Consider the following 21,056-nt stretch of genomic DNA (forward strand, 5'->3'; position numbering starts at 1 on the left):
CAAAATGAATAATATATAGAAAACTTTGATTGAAAATTTTTCGTGTATGTACGGACATTCTTGGTCCCCAGAGGATGAAGCCCACTTACTTTGGTGATCCCGACTTTTCCTCAAGTGCCAGCAGGTAGATTTTTTTAGTAGGATGCACCAAGTGATCGGAGCTGATAACTTCCGCGTAGATCCACTCGTGTAGCAGACTGGACTAGGGCTGGGTACCGAATTCTATACTTTTAAGGCACAGACCGAATTGCCTTTTAAAGTATCGAGTATCGAAAAATGCCCTGTCATTCAATACCCAATTTCAATACCTAAGGAGTAAATCTCATCAGTGTCAGTGAGCCAATAAGCATACAGCATGCTTCTACCAAGATCTAATAATGCTGCTGATTGGCTGTTTAATGTTACACGTCGTAGAGACACACAAGAAAAACTCTACGTTACACACAGAGACGGGGCTCGCGTAGTAGGAGCTGAAGAACAAATAAAAAAGATTTGTGCCATAATATGGTAATATATTTTTGTTTAATAAAATTGGAATAGAAAAAAAGCATGGTTTAGGAACCAAATATTGTTATTGAAGTCACAGAATTGGTATCGGTACTGGTTATCAAACATTTTTGAACGATACCCAGTACTAGACTGGACTGAGTGTAATTTGGAGCCATCCCAAATCAAAGTCCGACTGAGTTAGCAGTGACAAGGACCACAGGAAAGACAAATTGGACAATCTCAATTGGGAGTGAGCATATTGCTAACAGGATGCCAGATCTATCAGTTTTACAAGTACTGCACAAAGCACCTGGGAAGTGTACGTCCATCTTTCTTCCCGTTGTTTTATTTTTTGAGTTGCCCCTCTCATTGCAGTAGCTCGGTGTTGTTGATGAGAAAAAGCAACACAAAGTTGACACATTTTCATTCACACTTGAAGCTGCAGTTCACAGTTGTCAGAGACAAAGACATAGTTCAAAGAGCCATAGATTTGGACATATTCACTTTTTAAGAATACTGGCAAGAACTAAAGATCAACTCAGACTCATTTCACACCTCAACCATCACGCTGAGCATCAACTATCATACAGTTAAAAGGACAGCCTACACTTATAGGCATTCACATGTTTACTATAAACTCTCTAAAAGGAAAGTGTTTTTGGTTGTTTTAAATTTTCAGTTTTTTCTCAAGATATCCAGAGCATTGAGTGTCCACAATGTAATTTACAAGTGACAAGATCTGATTTGTGGTTGCTTGGACATTGGCTGTCATAACACGTTTGGTTGTCATGTAGATGTGTGTGCATGTAGGCCAGCATGTCCAACAACTCTATAGGGTACAACAAAATGGATGTTTCAGTCAAGAAAAGTTTTAATTGCATTTGAAAACCATTTATTTGTGGTGATTCTGACAGTACATGCAAGCGCACTTTTTCATCTACTGCTTGAATTTTACACTAGGATATTGAGTGGGCTATATATTTAAGAAATAAGCATACAGTATCACAAATTAATAAGCTAGCAGCACAGTCATTATGATGAATTCTTTGCAGGGATCAAACCTGTGACATTGTTTTTGCAGCATGTGTTTTTTTTAAATGTAAAGAGAGGCAGCCTGTCCTTACCAAGAAAACGACCGTATGGGTTGATTACGCAAGCAGGTCATAACCACCGACAATTACGTTTCAAGCCGTTTAAAACCCAAATGTACTCTTTATAAAAGTGTGAAAACCAGCAAATATTCACGTTTGAGATGCTACAACGATGAATCAGTTATCAAAATGGCTGCAAATACATTTTCTGTCAATTGACTTTTAAATGAATTAGTTAATTGTTTCAGCTCCAACTCAGATATCTTCTGATTTTCACAGTAATGCCCCCCTTTTTTTTGGAGAATTGGTAAAGTTGACAGTCATAAACTCTATATAGCTTGTAATTGTTAAAGGTATAATAACTGACAATTACTGACCATGACTGGGTCCAAAATCTCTTCCTATTTACTACACAGTGCATTCAAATGACATTTTATTCGATTGTCCAAATTCTGAGTGTGAAATTTATTCTGTATATATAGTGCCCTCTAAAAGTCCCAAAATGGACTAAAACAATCCCACAATACAATGTGTCGCAAAATGATGATGATTCATAAGTGTCTAAAATTTTAATTTACTGCCCACTATTGAGTAAAACGTGTGTGTCCATATTATGTTATAGATGGAGAAGTGAATTAGGGAACAAGGTTGTTGAAGTCAGCCCATGAGTCTCCAACATCTTTGAGCTGCATTCAAGATCATAGATCGTACTGAAAACTTAATTTGGATGTGGAGGATTTTTTTTTTTTTTTTTTTAATTGTAGTTCTTAAATTTATGGTGATGTTTCTATTCATTTACAGTTTCATTCCAAACTTATATAGACATTAATTTAGTGAATATTCGATTCACCAGGCAACATTTGATAAATCCCAACTTCTAGCCATTTTTTTTTTTAAATGACACTGTAGAAAGAGTACAGGTGCAAATAATAGAATTAAAGAATTATTAATGAATTCCATTTAGCTCAGTCAGTTTCAGGGTTCTGGTTTTGTGCATGCCGGCTCACTGTCACACTGTCATGGCTTACTGGGACACATGCGTTATTAGTAACACCTGTGCTTTTCCTGCTATGACAAGTCAAAATGTCTGCTGTGAAAAAAAGCTACTTAACTTTTAAATTGTGTCTCATTTTGATACTAAACCTCTTCCTATCTTTTTTTTTTTTCTTTTTTCAAGCATTTGTAACAAATGTATTTTATATGTTTCTGTATTTGGCATTTATTTTGAAAATATTCCAACAAGTGAAACATCAGAAGAACCTTATATATATATATATATATATATATATTTGAGCTGTAGGGTGCTTTTCTGAGTCATCTTGGCAGTATATGTTTGAAGTAATTGGCTTTACTTGAGCAGAATCGTATACATTAAAAAAAAATGTTTTTGGGATATGTGACAGTGTTTTAGCAGAATGTGTTATCATTCATTTTCACATGAAAACTGTGAACCACACTATATCCATATGAGAATTTCTTCATGTTATAGTAATACGGAGAGACGATAAAGAGTAATATTGAAATATTGCCCATTTTCTATTTTACTGCTCTCATTTCATCTCATTGATTGTAGGACACTGTTTTCTTTTTATTTCCGGCGGTACAGGACACTAGTTGATGTTGACGAGAACAGACTCTTCTGCGGCTTTAATCTTGCTCTCTTTCTGAATCATCTCATCTGATATTCTCCCTATCCCCCGGATTATGAATAAAATAATCATTGTTTGCTCAATGAAATTTCTACCCCACTTCCCTTTGCTGATGATTATCTTGTTTAAAGTATATCAGCTAGAAGATATACTGTGTAATTTGAATGCCAGTGATTCCACCAAATATGTTTGGGGGAGAAACACAGTACTGTGAGCTCTTATTGGTTTTTTATCTTTAGAAATGCCTTCGTAGTTTCCATTCAGTGGCTCAAGATTGTCTGAAATGTGCAATTAGACAGTCCTTGCGCTGGTAAATATGACCTTTGTAATGTGTGACTATACTTTGTGTTTATGTGTGATCATTGTTTCTTGATAAACAAAACTATGTGTGTGTGTATGCATGTGTGTGTGTGTGTGTGTGTGTGTGTGTGTGTGTGTGTGTGTGTGTGTGTGTGTGTGTGTGTGTGTGAGCCTGTGAAGTGTATGTATATTACAAGTGTCGCAGATTGTTGGTTAGCCTTGCTCTACTTCAGCATTGGCCTATAGCTCTTTTTGCTCCTCCACAGATTTTAATGAAGATGGCGAAGAAGTGAGGGTCAGTCACCCTTCTCCACAGAGCTTACAAAAGCTTTTGCAGGCCATTATGCTCCTCAAGGGCTCTATTTTGTAAACATATATTACTCTGTGTGTGTGTGTGTGTGTGTGTGTGTGTGTGTGTGTGTGTGTGTGTGTGTGTGTGTGTGCCGAAATGTGCGTGTGGGGAGGCCTTCAGTTGAGGTGGGTGGACGGGTCAGTGGATGTGTAAATTGAATGACTGTCAGGTTTTAGACTCCAGCATTCCTTTCTAATGCTCAGCCATATGATCGTGATGCAGGCAGGTATTGAACTCTTTTCAAACGGATTTCTAGAGTTTTCTAGACGTGTGTGTGTGTGTGTGTGTGTGTGTGTGAGAGAGAGAAAGAGAGAGAGAGAGAGAGCGAGAGAGAGAGATGCTTTGTGAACGCTCTCTAACTGGAAGTGCTCCCCGTTTTCTTCCTCCATCTTCCTTGCCCATTAATGATGAGCTCTGCAAAATGCTCCGGCAATTCTATTATTCCCATCAGCACTGTTTGGACTGATACCCCCCACTGAAGGATAATTAGGTCATATTAATATTCAATTGTGATAACTTTATGTCTATCTAGTTTCAGCATCGGTGTGCTGCAAATATATGCCTTATAACTACAGTGCTGCATCTACTGTACGGAGTTGAAATGAATAATCTATCCGTGCCCTTGCTGGTTTGAATTTCTGGAGTGAGTTAGACAGATGGTTCTAGCTGGAATTTCAAAGTGATGGAGTAAAACTAACGTTGCCTGCCTTCGCCAACTCTAATTCTTTCATCCCAGTGAGTTGCACTTAACGAAAGCAGTCCCTTGTTGCCTAAATGAAAGTGCACAACAAAGCGAATCTGCTGACTGTCACTACTCAGCACATCAGCAGGCTTGGGTGCCACACCATAGTGAGCAGAGCAAAGTGAAGCAGCTTTCTGCACTCGACTGCTTCTTCCTTCAGGCTGGTGGATCCCAGAGTCCTGAGAGGTAAATGGATGAATGGAGGCCTTATGGAGATGAGGAAGCGTAATGGTACTCTCTCCTCAATCCCGGCGGCTGGAACAGTAGCTCTATGTGTCTTTTATCACAGACATGAAAGGAGGACAATAAGCCTCTCTGCTATCAACAATATGGTGTCATTTGAAGCAGATTATCCTTCTGTTGAAGTAGAGGAAAATAAAAGACTAGGAGACAATGGATGGAGTTAGGAGCCAAGGTTTCTCCTCCCATGAGGAAATCCTCCATTCTGCTTTGTCTTATTTCAAAAATGTGAATCTGCCAAAGTGCCCACTTATTGTTATGTGAGAAAACATGTCACACTTATTCTCCTTATATAAACGCCAAACAAAAGTTTTCTAGGGGCACGAGAGAATTTGAGGAACTCTCATTTGTCCTCAATCTGAATGAGTCTTAAATGGCTTTCTTATATCCAATTAATGTTATCCCTGTGCCCACTGATACTACTGTCCTTTTGCTCATACATTATTGCGTTGCTTAGCTGTTGACAGACGGACGGCAGCAATGCAGGGCAGATAACGGCTTAACTGTAGACCAAATAAAATGAAAATGAAGCAGCAGATGTCTGAAGTGGTAACACTGCTGAAACCCATGACATTTCTCTTAAATGTGACCTAAATTAGCACCACAAAATAAACACAATTTATTAAGTGACTTCAATCCGTTTATAATAAATGTTGGTGTTATATAGTATGTCAACAAGACTGTAAGCTTTCACATCTAAGCTGTTTGTTTCTAACGAACTTTCAAACTACGATGCGTTTGTCACTGGTGTGAAAGTCAGTTGAATTCTGCTACGGACTTCACAACTGGACCGACTGGAGACTGACAACAGGGAGCTCGAGCATGAATTCAAAAGGTAAAATACTATTAAATCATCTGAACTGTTAAGAAAGCAATCCCCCGATCTGTACAGCTTTTTGCTATGCAAGATTATTTGGTCACTATGGTAACACACGCTGTATGCATGTCAACACAGGAGTGTGTTTTTTTGTTTTTTTTACCCTGATCAATTGGAAAGTGAAACAAGTGTGTTAAGCCAAGCGTGCATCCTGTGAATTTAAGCAGTTCCTAATTAAAAAGTGAGTTGACACAGTAACTACTACCCTCCTGTATTATTCCAGTTAGAGTCTGGACTAATGATGATCATAATCAGTTATTTGGTGAGCTCTCTGTGACACCAGAAAAGATAAATAAAAACATAAAGTTCAAGGTTCTTTTGAGTTTGATTTCGCCATGTGGAATCCATGTAGCACTGATGATGCAGGATGACGTTAGCTAAACTGTCCAACCAATAAATTACTATCAGGCAATATAACGTTATGCTTATAGATCATGGTTCATTTGTAAAAAGTCAGTGTGAACACGAGCTGGATCACAACTACACGGCGACAATGGATCTTTTTTTAACCCAAAACTACAGGTATGAAAGCACCTTGTGATTACAGTGCATATTGGTCAACAACAACTGTGAAGTCAGCAGGACCTATGAAAGCAGTTTTCACCTTGTTCAGATCCAATACGTTTTAAATTACAAGCCTGTTTTAAATGGAAGAATGTTGTTCCTATAAAGTTTAATTGCTGTAATAGTAACCTGCGCTGCAGGAAAGGACAGCCTGGCCAATAACTGAATGTCATGATTCAACACCAGTCTAACATCATGGCAGATTACACTTAGCCCAAACACCACTCACAAGCTCATCAGTATCTAGGGTTGCTAATTGAGAATCTTTTTCTGACCGATAGCCGACCCTCGTTAACCGATTATTAGTCTCGCATTGCCAGACCTTCCTCCACAGCGTTGCGGAGGAGGGTCTGGCTAGTCCACACAGCAATCCGGGATGGAAGAAAAAAGTGCTCTGGTTTATTGGCGATAAAGCGATAGGGGGTGCTAAGTGCCGAGCAGAGCCATGGTACCTCTGCAAAAAAGCCTCGGGAAGGAACTTGTTTCGGTGGAACGTATACGTTCAAAAGTTGTTTTAGTCGTGCAACAGAAAACTCAAGATTGGACAGATAGTATGTCCAATCTGATAGATAAATCCACCAGAGTTTAAAATTACAACACAAAGAAAGCGGAAGCAAGGGTGTAAATTCCAGGGGGGTCGGGGGGGTCAGGACCCCCCCCCCCATCTAATGGTTGTCCCCCCATAGAAATATCATTAAAACAATGCTGTGTATTGTAAATAACATAATGATGTATTCTTAAAATATCTGTGTAAGCAGTAAAACAATACAAACCCCCAAAAATGCTTTTTAAGTTCAGAAACATTTTGAGTCCCCCCTCCCTTGCCTCACAGTGGTTTGGTCCACTGCGTGCTGTAAGATCTGTGCTAGACTCACGCTCACATCGGGTAGTGACAGGAGTGTAGTAAGTAGGCGGTTCAAGGCTGTTTTATTCACATTAAACATCGGATTAAGTTGTTCTTTTCTCAAATAGAAATGATGCTGAGTAATTCATAAATTAGTCATGACAAAAAAGTTTGCTATGTTAGTGTAATGTAACGTTACCTAGCTTATTTAATAGCTTGTTGGATAGAAATGCACCCACTACAACTAACGTTACCACGGCGATAAGCCTAACGTTATGTGTGTGAACTGATATTAGGGTTAATATTGAAGAGCTACAGTTGTGTTTTGCTGAATATGAAGTTAAGTGGCTGATCAGTTAAATATTTATCCTCTGTCCCAGAAGAAACCTAATATTTATGTGGAGGACGCAAGATCATTTTATAATTATAATATGACCACGTGGTGAACCTATGAACCTAACTCATATTTAGACATCTGACGTTAAAGATTGGTGGTGTTGTTAAAAATGACAGAGAAAAGAAAAACAGACATAAAATCCTTTTTCAGTACACCAAAACGCCAAGTAAGTACAATAAGTCCTCATATCAAGACAATTTGGTAACATCTTTATAAGAATGGGTGCTTATGGAAATACTAACGTCACTATGTCACAGGCAAAGGAGACAGAAAGACCCGAGGAACAGGGAGACCAGGGACAGTCAGGTGTAGAGTCTCAGGGAGACCAGGGACAGACAGGTGTAGAGTCTCAGGGAGACCAGGGACAGTCAGGTGTAGAGTCTCAGGGAGACCAGGGACAGTCAGGTGTAGAGTCTCAGGGAGACCAGGGACAGACAGGTGTAGAGTCTCAGGTAAGTGTGTTGAGCTTAGTCCATATTTTTGGAGGTGTGTGGCTGTCAGGGTTAGCAGATGAGCTTTACTAGTGGCTCACTAATTTACATTATGATCAACTAATTTAACAAGTGTACAAAAGCATTGTATTTCTTTTATATGGGGACACTTTTTCAAAACAAGTCATTATGTTTTAAGGTATTTTTGTGGCTTGATTGTAAACAACTTAGAAATAAATAAATGGTTTTAAAGAAGAATATTTTGGTCAATTTAGTCAGCTTTTTTATTGAATCAAGAGAAACGCTGAAAAGAAGGATAATGGTACAGTCTCCATGCTACACTAATGATGGTATAAAGGCTTTCCTCTGTGAACACATGTCCTCTACGAGTATAATTGTGGCTGTATTATTTGTGTCTTAATTGCTCTTCAGAAATGTTATGTTTATTGTCCCCCCCCTACTGTTAGATCAGATTTATGCCCATGAGCGGAAGGTAACAGACATCCGAAAACGGTCATCTGAAAAGAGTGACATCTGGCGGAATTTCTAGCAGAACAAGAGCAATCCCGGAAGTGGAAGGTTTTGGATATAGGCTAACCGATTATTAACCGTTAACAGCTGCGAGGTTTTCAGCTGTGTGTCTGCCTGGCATACTCTGTGTTAGCCAGATGGCTGATTTAACCCGCCAGTCCTCATCAATATAGTGGCATGTAATTGTCACATAGCTCTCCACTGTGAGCGCCGTCCAGCAGTCGAACGTGAGAGCCACAAACTTATAATAAAAGAGCTTAAAATGCAACTTGCTTGTGCTTAGCTGGCACTAGCAAGTTGCGGGATGGTCCCAAACGGTACTTTTTGCTAGCCTTCATTTAGCTCAGGCTCAGCAAAACATAGCCTAGGCTACTGTATTTCCCATAAAAGGCATGAGTGGTTGCACGTGCTGCCCCCATGGGTTGTATTTAAGAAATAGATTGTCTAGCCTATTTTTCTTTTAAAGGTCCCATGGCATGTAAATTTCACTTTATGAGGTTTTTTAACATTAATATGTATTCCCCCAGCCTGCCTATGGTCCCCCAGTGGCTAGAAATGGCGATAGGTGTAAACCGAGCCCTGGGTATCCTGCTCTGCCTTTGAGAAAATGAAAGCTCAGATGGGCCGATCTGGACTCTTGCTCCATAAGGAGGAAGGTTACCTCCCCTTTCTCTGCTTTGCCCGTCCAGAGAATTTGGCCCACCCATGAGAGAGAGACATCATGGCTTTCAAACGAGCAAAGTGGCAGTTGGTCAAGGCCGCACCCCCACTCTCCACCTTGCCCCCCCACTCTCTCCTCCTCAATAGCTACAGACACAGAAATGGCACATACTAAGTAAAGCTTATTGTGGTACTGGCTCTAGTGGCTGTAATTCTGCACCAAGGCTGAATTTTGGATAAGAGACTTCAGATACAGTATTAGGGGACCACTAAGGTCTATATAAAAGAGACTTCAGATACACTATTAGGGGACCACTAAGGTCTATATAAAAGAGACTTCAGATACAGTATTAGGGGACCACTAAGGTCTATATAAAAGAGACTTCAGATACAGTATTAGGGGACCACTAAGGTCTATATAAAAGAGACTTCAGATGCAGTATTAGGGGACCACTAAGGCCTATATAAAAGAGACTTCAGATACAGTATTAGGGGGACCACTAAGGCCTATATAAAAGAGACTTCAGATACAGTATTAGGGGACCACTAAGGTCTATATAAAAGAGACTTCAGATACAGTATTAGGGGACCACTAAGGCCTATATAAAAGAGACTTCAGATACAGTATTAGGGGGACCACTAAGGCCTATATAAAAGAGACTTCAGATACAGTATTAGGGGACCACTAAGGCCTATATAAAAGAGACTTCAGATACAGTATTAGGGGACCACTAAGGTCTATATAAAAGAGACTTCAGATACAGTATTAGGGGACCACTAAGGTCTATATAAAAGAGACTTCAGATACAGTATTAGGGGACCACTAAGGTCTATATAAAAGAGACTTCAGATACAGTATTAGGGGACCACTAAGGCATATAAAAGCATCCAAAGAGCACCATGTCATGGGACCTTTAACATGCAACTCCCTTTTTTAAATTACTTTTTACATTTTGTCTTTATTTCTAAAAATGTTCATTGTCAGGGTAAAACGGTTAATTATTAACATCCTTTTCAGTATCCCAAACTGACCAGTGCATCAAATGAAAGTAAACTCCAAGGGCACATCTGAACATTCAAGTTGATAAGTGAACTTTAATCTCATCCCTTCATATGAATGTCAGGACGGCCTGGCTTCACACTATTCACACTGTGTTCTGTTTTCCTTTGGGTCAAATATAAAGTTCACCCATCTATCATTCCCCTCTTCTTTAGTCCCAAAAATCTGCTGTAGAGAGGCTGTTACGACCTCTTCCATCACTGCTGTGAAACAAGCCTCAGACTTTAAAAGGTGTCGCTCCTTCACTTTACAAATTGTGACTGAATACTGTTGAGTGGCACAGTTTAGCACTTAACACCATTAGTTATCCTACTGTACACTTTCTAGCTCAAAATACAGGCATGTGAACTACAAGATAAAATAGCATGTGGAAAAGGTTTTGCATTTTTTATTATCTTTCACTCTGCTGACTTTTGGCTGACGTTCCCTTGTTTGATGGTCTTGTTTGATGGCAGACAGTCAACAGTAACGAATTTGACCACATCTGCTGAATAAAATCACATACTTGATGTCAATTGTCCAGTTTGTCAATTTCTTACATCATTAGTTTGTTTTTCCATGTATGACAACAGCAATCACTTTCATCAGTGTTCATGGTTGACCCGTTTTTATTTACTAATTTTTTTTACGTTTTTGTCATGCAAAATGGTCATTAATGAACACTTTCTGTAAGTTTTAACCCATATGTTTAGATGGGATTGGCTTTACTTCCTCGTTGTTTGTGGTCCCACAGACCACACTGTATGTGCAAATTCTTCTTTCCTGACCCTATTAAAGATCACAAAATATGGAAATGACCATAACGCATTATTATCACGCCAACTAAGGACATATGTCATGATTTATATCTGACACACAGGCTTTGCATGAAAAAATATATATTCCTTTTGTTGCCAAGAGTCACTCACAGACAGAAATGTCCATTATGTTATCCTACGTAGTGACATTACAGATATAAAACTACTAAAACGGAACTCAAAATAGACTTATTTTGGATTTAGATGGGGTAATATTATGTAAAAAGTACTGTCAACACCAATCACAGATACACAGCTTATGGACATCCATTACATTTAACCATGTTTTACAGCTGGAGGCCTTTGACTGTCAAACAATGTTAAGTGTGTTTTTTTAAGCTGTAAAAGAGGGCGCAGGGTATCCAGGCTTAAAGAAAACTTTAAATAATTTACTATGGACTAGATGTGATGAAACTCTGTGATGTTTGAAGAATGACAGCGATTAGAATCAAACTTATAAGTGCTGTGCTGTAGAGGGGATATGTGCGTTAGGAAAATTGAGTTTTTGTGTGTATAAACTTGTATTTTTGAGAGCGAGAGAGAGAGAGGGAGGGATGAAGACAGCAGAGAACAAATTATTGGGATCAAGCCAGATGCTTCGGGTCTCCATAGAAACTCCCCATGCTTCACACTCTTCTCTATTTTTCCTCCATTTCTTTATTTATTTCGTTGTCAGCAGTTCGAGAATAACTTAATTAAAGCCAAGGCAGGCTAGCATGCTGTGTGAGATGACAGGAGGGCCTGAGATGATTTGTGATGGATTATTGCATTTTATCTTCCCTTTATTTACTCCTTAGAAACACGCAGAAGCTTGCTATAATGCCAAATGAATGTGTGATAAACAGTGTTTTTTTTTTGTGTTTGCTCAGAATGATTTAACAAACAAGTCTTTGCAAATATAGATGAGATTTCCCACCCCCCTTTTACTTTATACATAATCCATGTTTTTGTTTTGAACTGGTGTCCTGCTGTCTGTGCAGATAAAAGTGGTGGCAGCAGCAGCAGTGGGTACCTGTAAAAAACTCTGCTGCAGAGCTCCAGTGATAAACACAAGTCTTAATTGGACATCATGGCGGGAGTAAAAGCACATCATCTTTACTTGAACTGATTAACTAGCAAAGTTTTTTGTTTTTTTTCCTGTTTATTTCTTGCTAATGTAATGTCGTGCCAAGGTCACAGAGATTTCTGGCTGCACAAATTAGCATCGGGGATAATTTCAAAGTTGGCCGTTATTTCATGCTCGCAGGGTTTTAAAACAGATACTGAATGGCATACAAATACATCTTAAAACCTTCAAGGTTAGGTCCCTCCAGGCAGAAAATATGCTTCTTCTTTTTTTTTACCACCTACACATCTTTCTGAAATCAAAAATATAGACCTAGTTTCAGTCTGTCTTCATGAAAAAAAAGTAGAAAAAAACTTTACCTTTTAACTGATATCAAATACTGACTGAGCTGTCACACACTGCCAATCAACCTACTGTATCAAAAGCTCCGTCAATCACAGTTAAGACGTTTTCATTTGCTATTTCGGGGCTAAACTATTGAACACGTCTTGGATTTTTCATGATTGAAGCTTCAAAATGAAGTTTAGAGTGGATGCACTTTGGTCGCCTCTTATTCTGTGATTGTTGTTACCCCGAGTCAGAATAATATCCACTGTTGAGTCGAGAGTTATTTTCCTTTAATGGCTGCTGAGCTCTGCGGCATTCAAGGTGAAACTCTCTCGGCAGGCTTGGAGTTCAAAAATCTGAATCTACGAGGGCTTCTGGGATGGTTAACTTGGGTGGACGTTTGTTCCAAAACATTGTTTTTTTTCTTCTGTAATGTAGTATAGAGCTGCCACTACCTCCGCATTGCACTTAAGACAGTGTAGCTGGGCTTTGGCAATGTGGTTTTCTCTTCCTACTAATGGACTGTCCTCAGCCAGGGGTGCTATCCATCACATGCACTACCTGAAGTCTGGAGCCTCTATAAAGATTAGGACTGTTAAGAGAAGATGGATGGCTCTTGTCTCCGCCAACCATCATCCCCAAATGCCTAAATTAAATCTAGAAATTCTCATGGGGAGTTTAGATTAGCCTAGTAATAGCAGACACGAGGCAGGGCTAGCCTCGCCCCGGCTATCATTACAGTGGCATATCTTGAAATATTTATGAAAATTACCTTAAAGAGGCGTTTGTTGAAGAGGACTCTAGAGGTGTGAGAACATCTCACCCTGGTTATATTCCCAGTGGGATCGCTGTGGTGAATAACCATATTCTCTACGGGCAGAGAGAAGTAGAGGGACTATAGCTAACTGGCTCTTTCCTCACTCCCTCCCTCCCCTCTTTCTTTCTTTTTTGCCTCTGGGAATTAGTCAAAGAGCCAAACAATCGTTAAAGAAGTCCATATTAGATTGACCTTTGTTTCTCAGCTTTCACCTCTTTTGGTCTTTAAAAGGTTTGTTGGTCCTGTAGCCTTTTAAAGCCAGTGGTTATGGATTTGTTTCATCTCAATGAGATGGTTGACTGAGGTGGCACGGTTTTAATATGCCGTTGGAAGCCCTTTTAAAATCAAAACGAGCACACCAGGTTTCATATACATCAAGCTTCCTCCGCTTTGTAACAGTATTTCAGTGAGGAGGCGAGCACATGATGGTGTGGTCACCTGTTGACGACATCGGTATGCCTTTTTACCACCACTAGGGAAGATACAGTTAGCCTGGCTTCGCCCTCCTACGTACTTCCGCTCAATTTTCATTTTCCTCCAGTACTCCGTCTGGGTATATTCTTGGGTTTTCTCCGGCCAAATATTTGGCGGTCCAACCAGCGAACAGAGAGAGAGAGCCGATAGTTGTTGTCATCTCCCCTCTTGTTAGCCTGGTCCTACCAGACAGTACGTAGGAGGGCGCAGCCAGGCTACCAGAGTGGCTCTGGGCAGATCCAATAGTTTTAAACTTTAACAGAGTACCTCGCTTCAAGGAAGTTAACAGTTGTCAATGGAGAGAGGCCAGACTCTCTGTACCAATGAAATGTACCAGAGTCGGGTAGGACCAGGCTAAGATACAGTAGTGTAAATGAATGAATCATTTAGTTTCTTGATCCATGAGGTGTTCTATGTCGGAGCTGTTTTACTACAGTATTTGGGGCATACAGACATTGATAATATAGTGAACATCAATTATTCTTACATTGACATCTGACACCTTAAATTGTTCTCTTTAATTTAGTTAATTTAATGATTGAAAACCTTTTCCAAATTAAGGTAAGGTTGTATTTTAGGTTAACATTTTATTTTGTAACTTGGTCACAACCATTGACAAACAGATTGTTATTAAAACACAAAAGTGTAGGTTTAGTATAAATAAAAATGAAGAAGTGGGTGAAGGTATACATGTAGATGTGAGGGACAGCATTATTCCATGGGAATTTGTGAGCTTAAATTACAAGACCGTTGATTTTACTTTTTAAAGTGCCCATATTATGAGAAAATCACTTTTTCTGGGATTTGGGGTGTTATTTTGTGTCTCTGGTGCTTCCACATGCATACAAACTTGGAAAGAAAACCATCCATGCTGTTTTGAGTGAGATACGGGTTTCTGAATGTAACCTGCCTTCAGACTCCGGGTGAGCTGTTCAAAATCAGCACGGCTTTCTACGTAACTAGCCGAAAGCGCTAGCGGTTAGCCCCCTCGTTCTCTATGGCAAAACACTGCTACAACACACACGAGTTCACCGTAATCTACAAAAGAACTACTTACATGTCTCTGTTCTGCAGGTATTCCACGCAAAGTTGGAAGTGCGCCCTCGTTTAGAAGAAGTCTCCCGGCTAATCCTGCCTTGTACTACTGAAGTTAGAGAAACAGCTAGCTAGCTGATGTGATCTTACCTAGCTACTGCGCATGTGCGACAAGATGTTACAGAAGTGAGATGTCTCACTCTGTAGCTAAAACAGAGACCTGAACACACAGGGTGAAAAGTGGAGCTGCAGCAATGTGCAGTACAACAAAAAGATGGTGTTTTTTGAAAATTAAACCATGTAAACCTATTCTAACATAACCTCTAAATACAATTATGAACCTGAAAGTGAGCATAATATGGGCACTTTAGTGCTGCATTAAAAGTGTTGTTTTATGAAGCGGAGACCAAGTCTGTCCAAGAGGCCTCGCGATTAATGAAATATTTTAAGATTTGTGGCAATGCAATGTCTTCCTAGTGCTGCCTTATCATTATTATTATTATTATTATTATTATTTTATTATTTGTTTTAGGTTTATAATCAGGTCAAAACCCAAGACTAAATGTTTCTGCTTCCAGTCAACTAAATTCTCCCTACACTGAAAGCTATTGCTCAAGTCTACTGCTCTGGTTTAAATTCCGTATACTGTAAATGCTCAATTGCAGAGTCTGAAATAATAGCCGGAACAAAAGGGTGGAATTACTACAATGGCTCACATGGTAGGTTCAGCACAATGTCCATTTCCACAGCACTAATTGCATCCGAATCATCTCCTGCTCAACAATCTTTCACTCTTAGTCTCTCTTCTCAAAAAGATAATACTGTTTTCATTCACTTACTGTTATGGCCTATCGCTTCCATTATGGCTTTAAACTCAACACTGTCTGCATGTGTTTAAATAAACGCCTAAAACTAGGGACTTCAACAAGGATATGTGGCTTACAGGCAGACATGAAACACACAGGTCACAAATCACTAACAGTATGAAAATGAGCAGCAGCAATCTATAAGAACATAAAAGCAATATGTGGATGAAAATCGTTATGCCCTTCGAGCCAATAAAAGTCTGTTATTGTGAAAAATCCGTACTGGAAGTGTTGCGATCATAAATAATTAGTGAATAAAAACAGTTGGGCTGCTACTATTGATAGTTGATTGATATGCTTATTTTCAGTATCAATTAATCTGACACTTATTTTTCTCAATTAATCGATTACTCATTTGGTCTATAAATGTGCTGCAGAAATGTACATTATACTGAAATTATGAAGCCAGCAGGTAAACATGGAGGACATTTTGAATTTCAAAGAAGAACAAAGATCATCAACAAGAAACAAATTATAAAACAGGGAAGATTTGTTTCTAAAATATTAATAAATATCCTCATAAAACAAAAGGTATAAGAAATAGTCGGCTGTATTTTACAGAAGCCTCAAATACAGGCCTGCAGTTGAGGTTAGTAAAAGTCACTATGTTAAAAATGAGCAGTCCACACACTAATTTCAGCACAGTCACAGTGCAGAATTGTGCTGAGGATGACCACAGGCCTCCTGTTTAAGTGAATTTGTATTCTTTAACCCAGTCATATTGTATCCCCTGCATGTGGAAACTCTGCAGTTATTTGTTAAAATGGCTAAAAGTGAACACTGCAAGCGTTGGGTCAATTGATATTGCCATGCTTTCTGTAAAAACCTAGTATGCGGACTTCAAAAAGAAAGAAAACACATTCCTTCAGAATGTTATTCTGATTATTATTTTGACCGCCGGCATGTTCGATAGTCTGTCATCTATTAAATACAGTACTCCAGCTCAGCCCGGGGGAGAGCCGCTGCCAGTCATTTTCAGTTTGAAGTGTAATGAACTGCCACCAATCTTCCCTTCACAGTTTCTACTCTAACATTCAAATCAAGCATCAAGAATCCCACGCTGCTGCTGCTGCTGCTGCAGTCGGTGGCAAGTGTCACTCCTCCCCTCATGCCAATGTATCATGAAGGATTTCTGTAACCCCACCCTCCCGCTACTGTAGCAGTGTAAAGCCCCATGTGTATCGTGTCTGAGTGCTGCAAGGGTGGGAAAGAGTAGCTCCTCTCATTTCCTCTGACTGTTTTGGAACTGAATCACATTAGCACAGTGACAGGGAGTATGCCTCGACCATAAAACATCCCGCTTTGCCTCTGTCCAAATGAGAGATGTGTCTGCTCAACACTGCAGGTGCTCGCAGGAGCTGAATGATGCCACGAGAATATTGAAAATTACTCTCTCTTGGCATTTTCTTTTTAGACCACCGTCGGCGCTGCATCTCACTCTCGATGGTTCACATTAACCAGCTTTATCAGATTTAAAACCGTCATTACTGCACCAAGCGCTCGCTGTTTTATGGTGCTTGGACTATGAGGCTGTTGTGCATCAACTCTTTGGGATAGGAGTCACTGTAAAGCAGGGCTAGCAGGCATGGGCAGTGCCAGTTGTGGGTAACAGGCCAAGATGTGTCAGGGGAGCAGACTGTTATTATCTGCGATGAAAATCCATGCTATCCTGACGGCTACAATTAGTGTCAGCTGGGGTATTGAGTCTTTAAAAAAGGACTCCTGGCCTTTTGGCTCCCAGCCTGTCTGGCTATAGATGTCTCTAATGAGTCATTAGCTGCATGGCCTCTCCTCTCATGAGTCCACCCCATAATGGCACACCTTTCATCTATTTTACAGAGAGGCTGTCGTCGGTCATTAGTACAGCTCTGAAGTCCTATTACCTTTACGTCAATGATGAATGAATAGAATGCGCCTGCCAAGAACAATATCTCTTCATATCCGGTGGTCAGCCATGACTCCTTTTTTAATTCAATTTCTCCTCCATCATTAAGTGTAATTGATAATTGATGCGGTCTAACTTCATCGTCACAAGATGGTGAATTTTTTAACTACAACCACGGGGCGGCTCGTCATCGCTGTGCGTGTACCGGAGGTGCTCTCTTAAGCTTGTGCTTTTGCCGTCTTAGGCAGCGACAGTTCGCTGTTACAGATGATGACTTGACACTGATGTGATCCACAGGGAGCTACAGAAATTTCATCCAAAATAATGAAGCTGCTTCTAGTGGTTTAAAATGCTGCACAATGGCCCAAAACACAGTGCTCGTGCCACTCAGTATTGCCTCTCTGCCCCTTCTCTCGGTGAAATTATGCAGCTTTGGATTGTTATTTTCTCTTCATGTCTTTGTTTTTGACACAGGAGCAAATTGTAAGTGTATGCTGTGGATTGACAACACTGGGTGAGCTCAAAGCCTTCAGTTCAAAACTGAGGGCAGTATCGATAGGGCTCAGAGACATGTTTTGCATAAAACCGCCTGAGGAAAAATCCAAACAAGCACTTTTTTGCTGCTACTCCTCATCACAGTGTCAGTTTATCCAGATCTGCTCGTGTGGTTTCTTGCACACACACACATTTACATATTGTATTGATTTATTAGTACACATGTACTTTTAAATACAGCATAAACATAACAGCAGCCACAGGTATCAGCTGAAGTAATTGCTTTAGGCTTTGGGTTAATTATTTAATCTGTTGATTTATTGTTAATCAATGGTCGCTGACAAACCTGGCTCTTTAATTCAATAGTCATTCAGCGTTTTGCATTCGTTATATAGAGATTAAACTATTTACACTTATCTGACACCACATAAATATTCACGATGATCTGTGCATGTCCATGCACAACTGCATTAGGTTGCTAAGAACAAGTTGGTTGGCTGAACTTTATTCTTCATGCTGTTATTGATAGACAAATGGATGAAAAAAAAGTTATGAAAATTATGAAGACCTTGACTATAGTAAAGGCATTTTAATGAACACATCCTAAAGGTTTAAATGAACTATTAGGTGTGATTGATACGGATAAAACAATTGTAATTAATACAATAGTCTAACACGCTATTTTTTCCAGATTTGATGTATGGTGAAAAGATGAGAATGGCTTTTTATGGAAGTTCATTTTTGCAAGGAAAAGAAAGAAAATGGGCGAAAAGTTATGTATAATAAAAATAATAAAATTATGACTTGCCACATCAAAAGTAAGTCAAACTTCTTACTTTATATCTCATAATTGAGACCCGTTATATTATAATGGTTACTTACTAGCTTATCAGTTTGACGTAATAAGTCATAACCTTTACTTAATATGTCATAATTATGACGTTTTGTCTTTTATAATCTCAGAAATTTGACATTTTTATTTCTTATCATGCCAAACTTTTTTAAATGTATTTTTCTATAAGTTTTTTGTTGGACCAGTAAATTAAAAACCTTACAAATAAAAGTATTTCATCATAGATGATATATTATCATTATCCTTAATATACTGTATTTGTAACAGTCTGCAGATAGCATCTCTTCATCTGCACTTTATAAGAAGTTGTAACCTTGGTCGCCAGTTAAGCTCCCAGTTGCAGTCATGGCTCAGAGCTCTTTTCGATGCTGGAAACAATCTTTGCACCTAACACTGCTCAAGGCTGGAAAATTAGAGTCTGTCTTTCTTTTTGGTTGTTTCGTCAAGGCCATTAAACAACAGGGACAGAGCTACTCTGTGTGTCATGACTATGGTTGGAAACAGCAGAATGAACACTGAAGTACAGTACGTTAATGTACAGTAAGGTTTTCTGGTGGAAATCACTGGATAGCTTTCTCATTATTTCTAGGTAAATAAAATGTGAAATGCTGTTTTGCTCTGGAGATACAGGCTGTCTTTACAGGGCTCACAGAAAGCCAGAGCTAATTCTATTGAATGGGCAGTTGCCTGCTCCCACCGAGGGAGACCCACTCAGGTGGACAACCTTGAACTCCTCCTAACCATTGACCCACCGATGCATTTTGACTGATTATCAGTAGCAGTCTAGACAGTGTGCTTTGGCCTCATGTCTCCCAGGCTTTGTGTGGGCCGTTCCGTCTGTGTGAGTCGATCTTTGTCCTGCTCTATTGGCTGTCACAGCTCAGCCAATTTAAGAAAAGAAAAAAACACAACATCTCTGAAGCACCTGGGGTCCACAGTCCAATAGAAAGAAGGGTGGAGGCCTTTTTTAATGATGGCTCAGATCAGCCAACTGGGTACCAGGCTAACTTGACCCTGCTCTCACTCATAGTGCAAAGCTAACCACAATGCTTTGCACAACCTTTGACAAAATAAGATCAACAAACACACTATGATGTATTATTATACAGGTTAAGACTTTCTTGATCCCCGGGAGAAAGTCTTAAGCAACCCAGCAGTATGTAAATATATAAATAATATAAAGTACCCCCACCTTTACCATCTGCAACATTAAAGTGATGAACACATTAATGTAGGCTACATTAAAAATATAATATATATTACTTTGAAATGGACCATTCTGTAGTACCGATTAGTATATTTTGATGCCAACACTGAAGGAACAGTTTGAATGCAGGACTTTTACTAGTTACTTTAACTAATATTTCTACACCGTGGTATTGCTAATTAAATTAAAGATCTGAGTACTTGTTCCACCATGCAGTGTTTATAACACAGTATAATGTAGTTTTAAGAAAATATTGGAACATGTTTACCTCTGTAAGTGATGCAACTGGTGATTGACAATACAGTATAACAGTATATCATATAATGTAGTTGTAATCATATAAAATGTGTTCATAAAATTGTTGACATACCGTAACACTTAAAAAAAATGTCCTTATATCTGCTAACAAGTATATAATAGTGTGTTCTATTTCACATTCATAGTTTTCTCATATGAACTCCGTAACAATGTCACAAGAATTAGGTCAGGAGACCTTGGGCCCTATCGTTCACCCGGCGCAGCGCAAAGCCCGAAGCAAGTGTCTTTGCTAGTTTAAGACCGATGCCGTTGTCAATTTCCCGTCCAGCATCCGCGTCGTTTAAATAGCAAATGCACCTGCACCCATGGGCGTGCTGGTCTTACAGGGAGGTGTGTTCAGGTGCATTCTTGGCATATTGCTATCTTGAGGCAGCGAAAAGTGATCGCTCCATCAATCTCAGGAAAAAAAAAAAAAAAAAAGTACGAAACGGTACCTTTAAGAAACAAAAGCTTGTCACTGGGGTGGTACCCTCAAAGGTACATTGTTGTACCTTGATTCAGAGGAGAAAATTTGTACCTTACTTGTTTGTACCTTCTAAAGGGGCAATATTGTACCTTTGAGGATCAATAATGTACCTTAAACCAAGGTACAACAAATTACCCCTGGAAAACGTACAATTTTGTCCCATTAAGGTACCGCCCCCGCGACAAAGCCATTTTGTACCTTTAAGTGGCAAAAACGTTCCTAT

General features: G+C 39.4%; 1 protein-coding gene across 1 annotated transcript in view; it reads left to right on the forward strand.

The window, feature by feature from the left end:
* cadm1b (cell adhesion molecule 1b) overlaps positions 1-21,056 on the forward strand; it is a 179,037-nt gene that overhangs the window by 42,289 nt on the left and 115,692 nt on the right. The window lies entirely within an intron of this gene.

Source organism: Sander vitreus, chromosome 3 (genome assembly GCF_031162955.1).
Source record: "Sander vitreus isolate 19-12246 chromosome 3, sanVit1, whole genome shotgun sequence".
In the NCBI taxonomy this organism is placed as follows: Eukaryota; Metazoa; Chordata; class Actinopteri; order Perciformes; family Percidae; genus Sander; species Sander vitreus.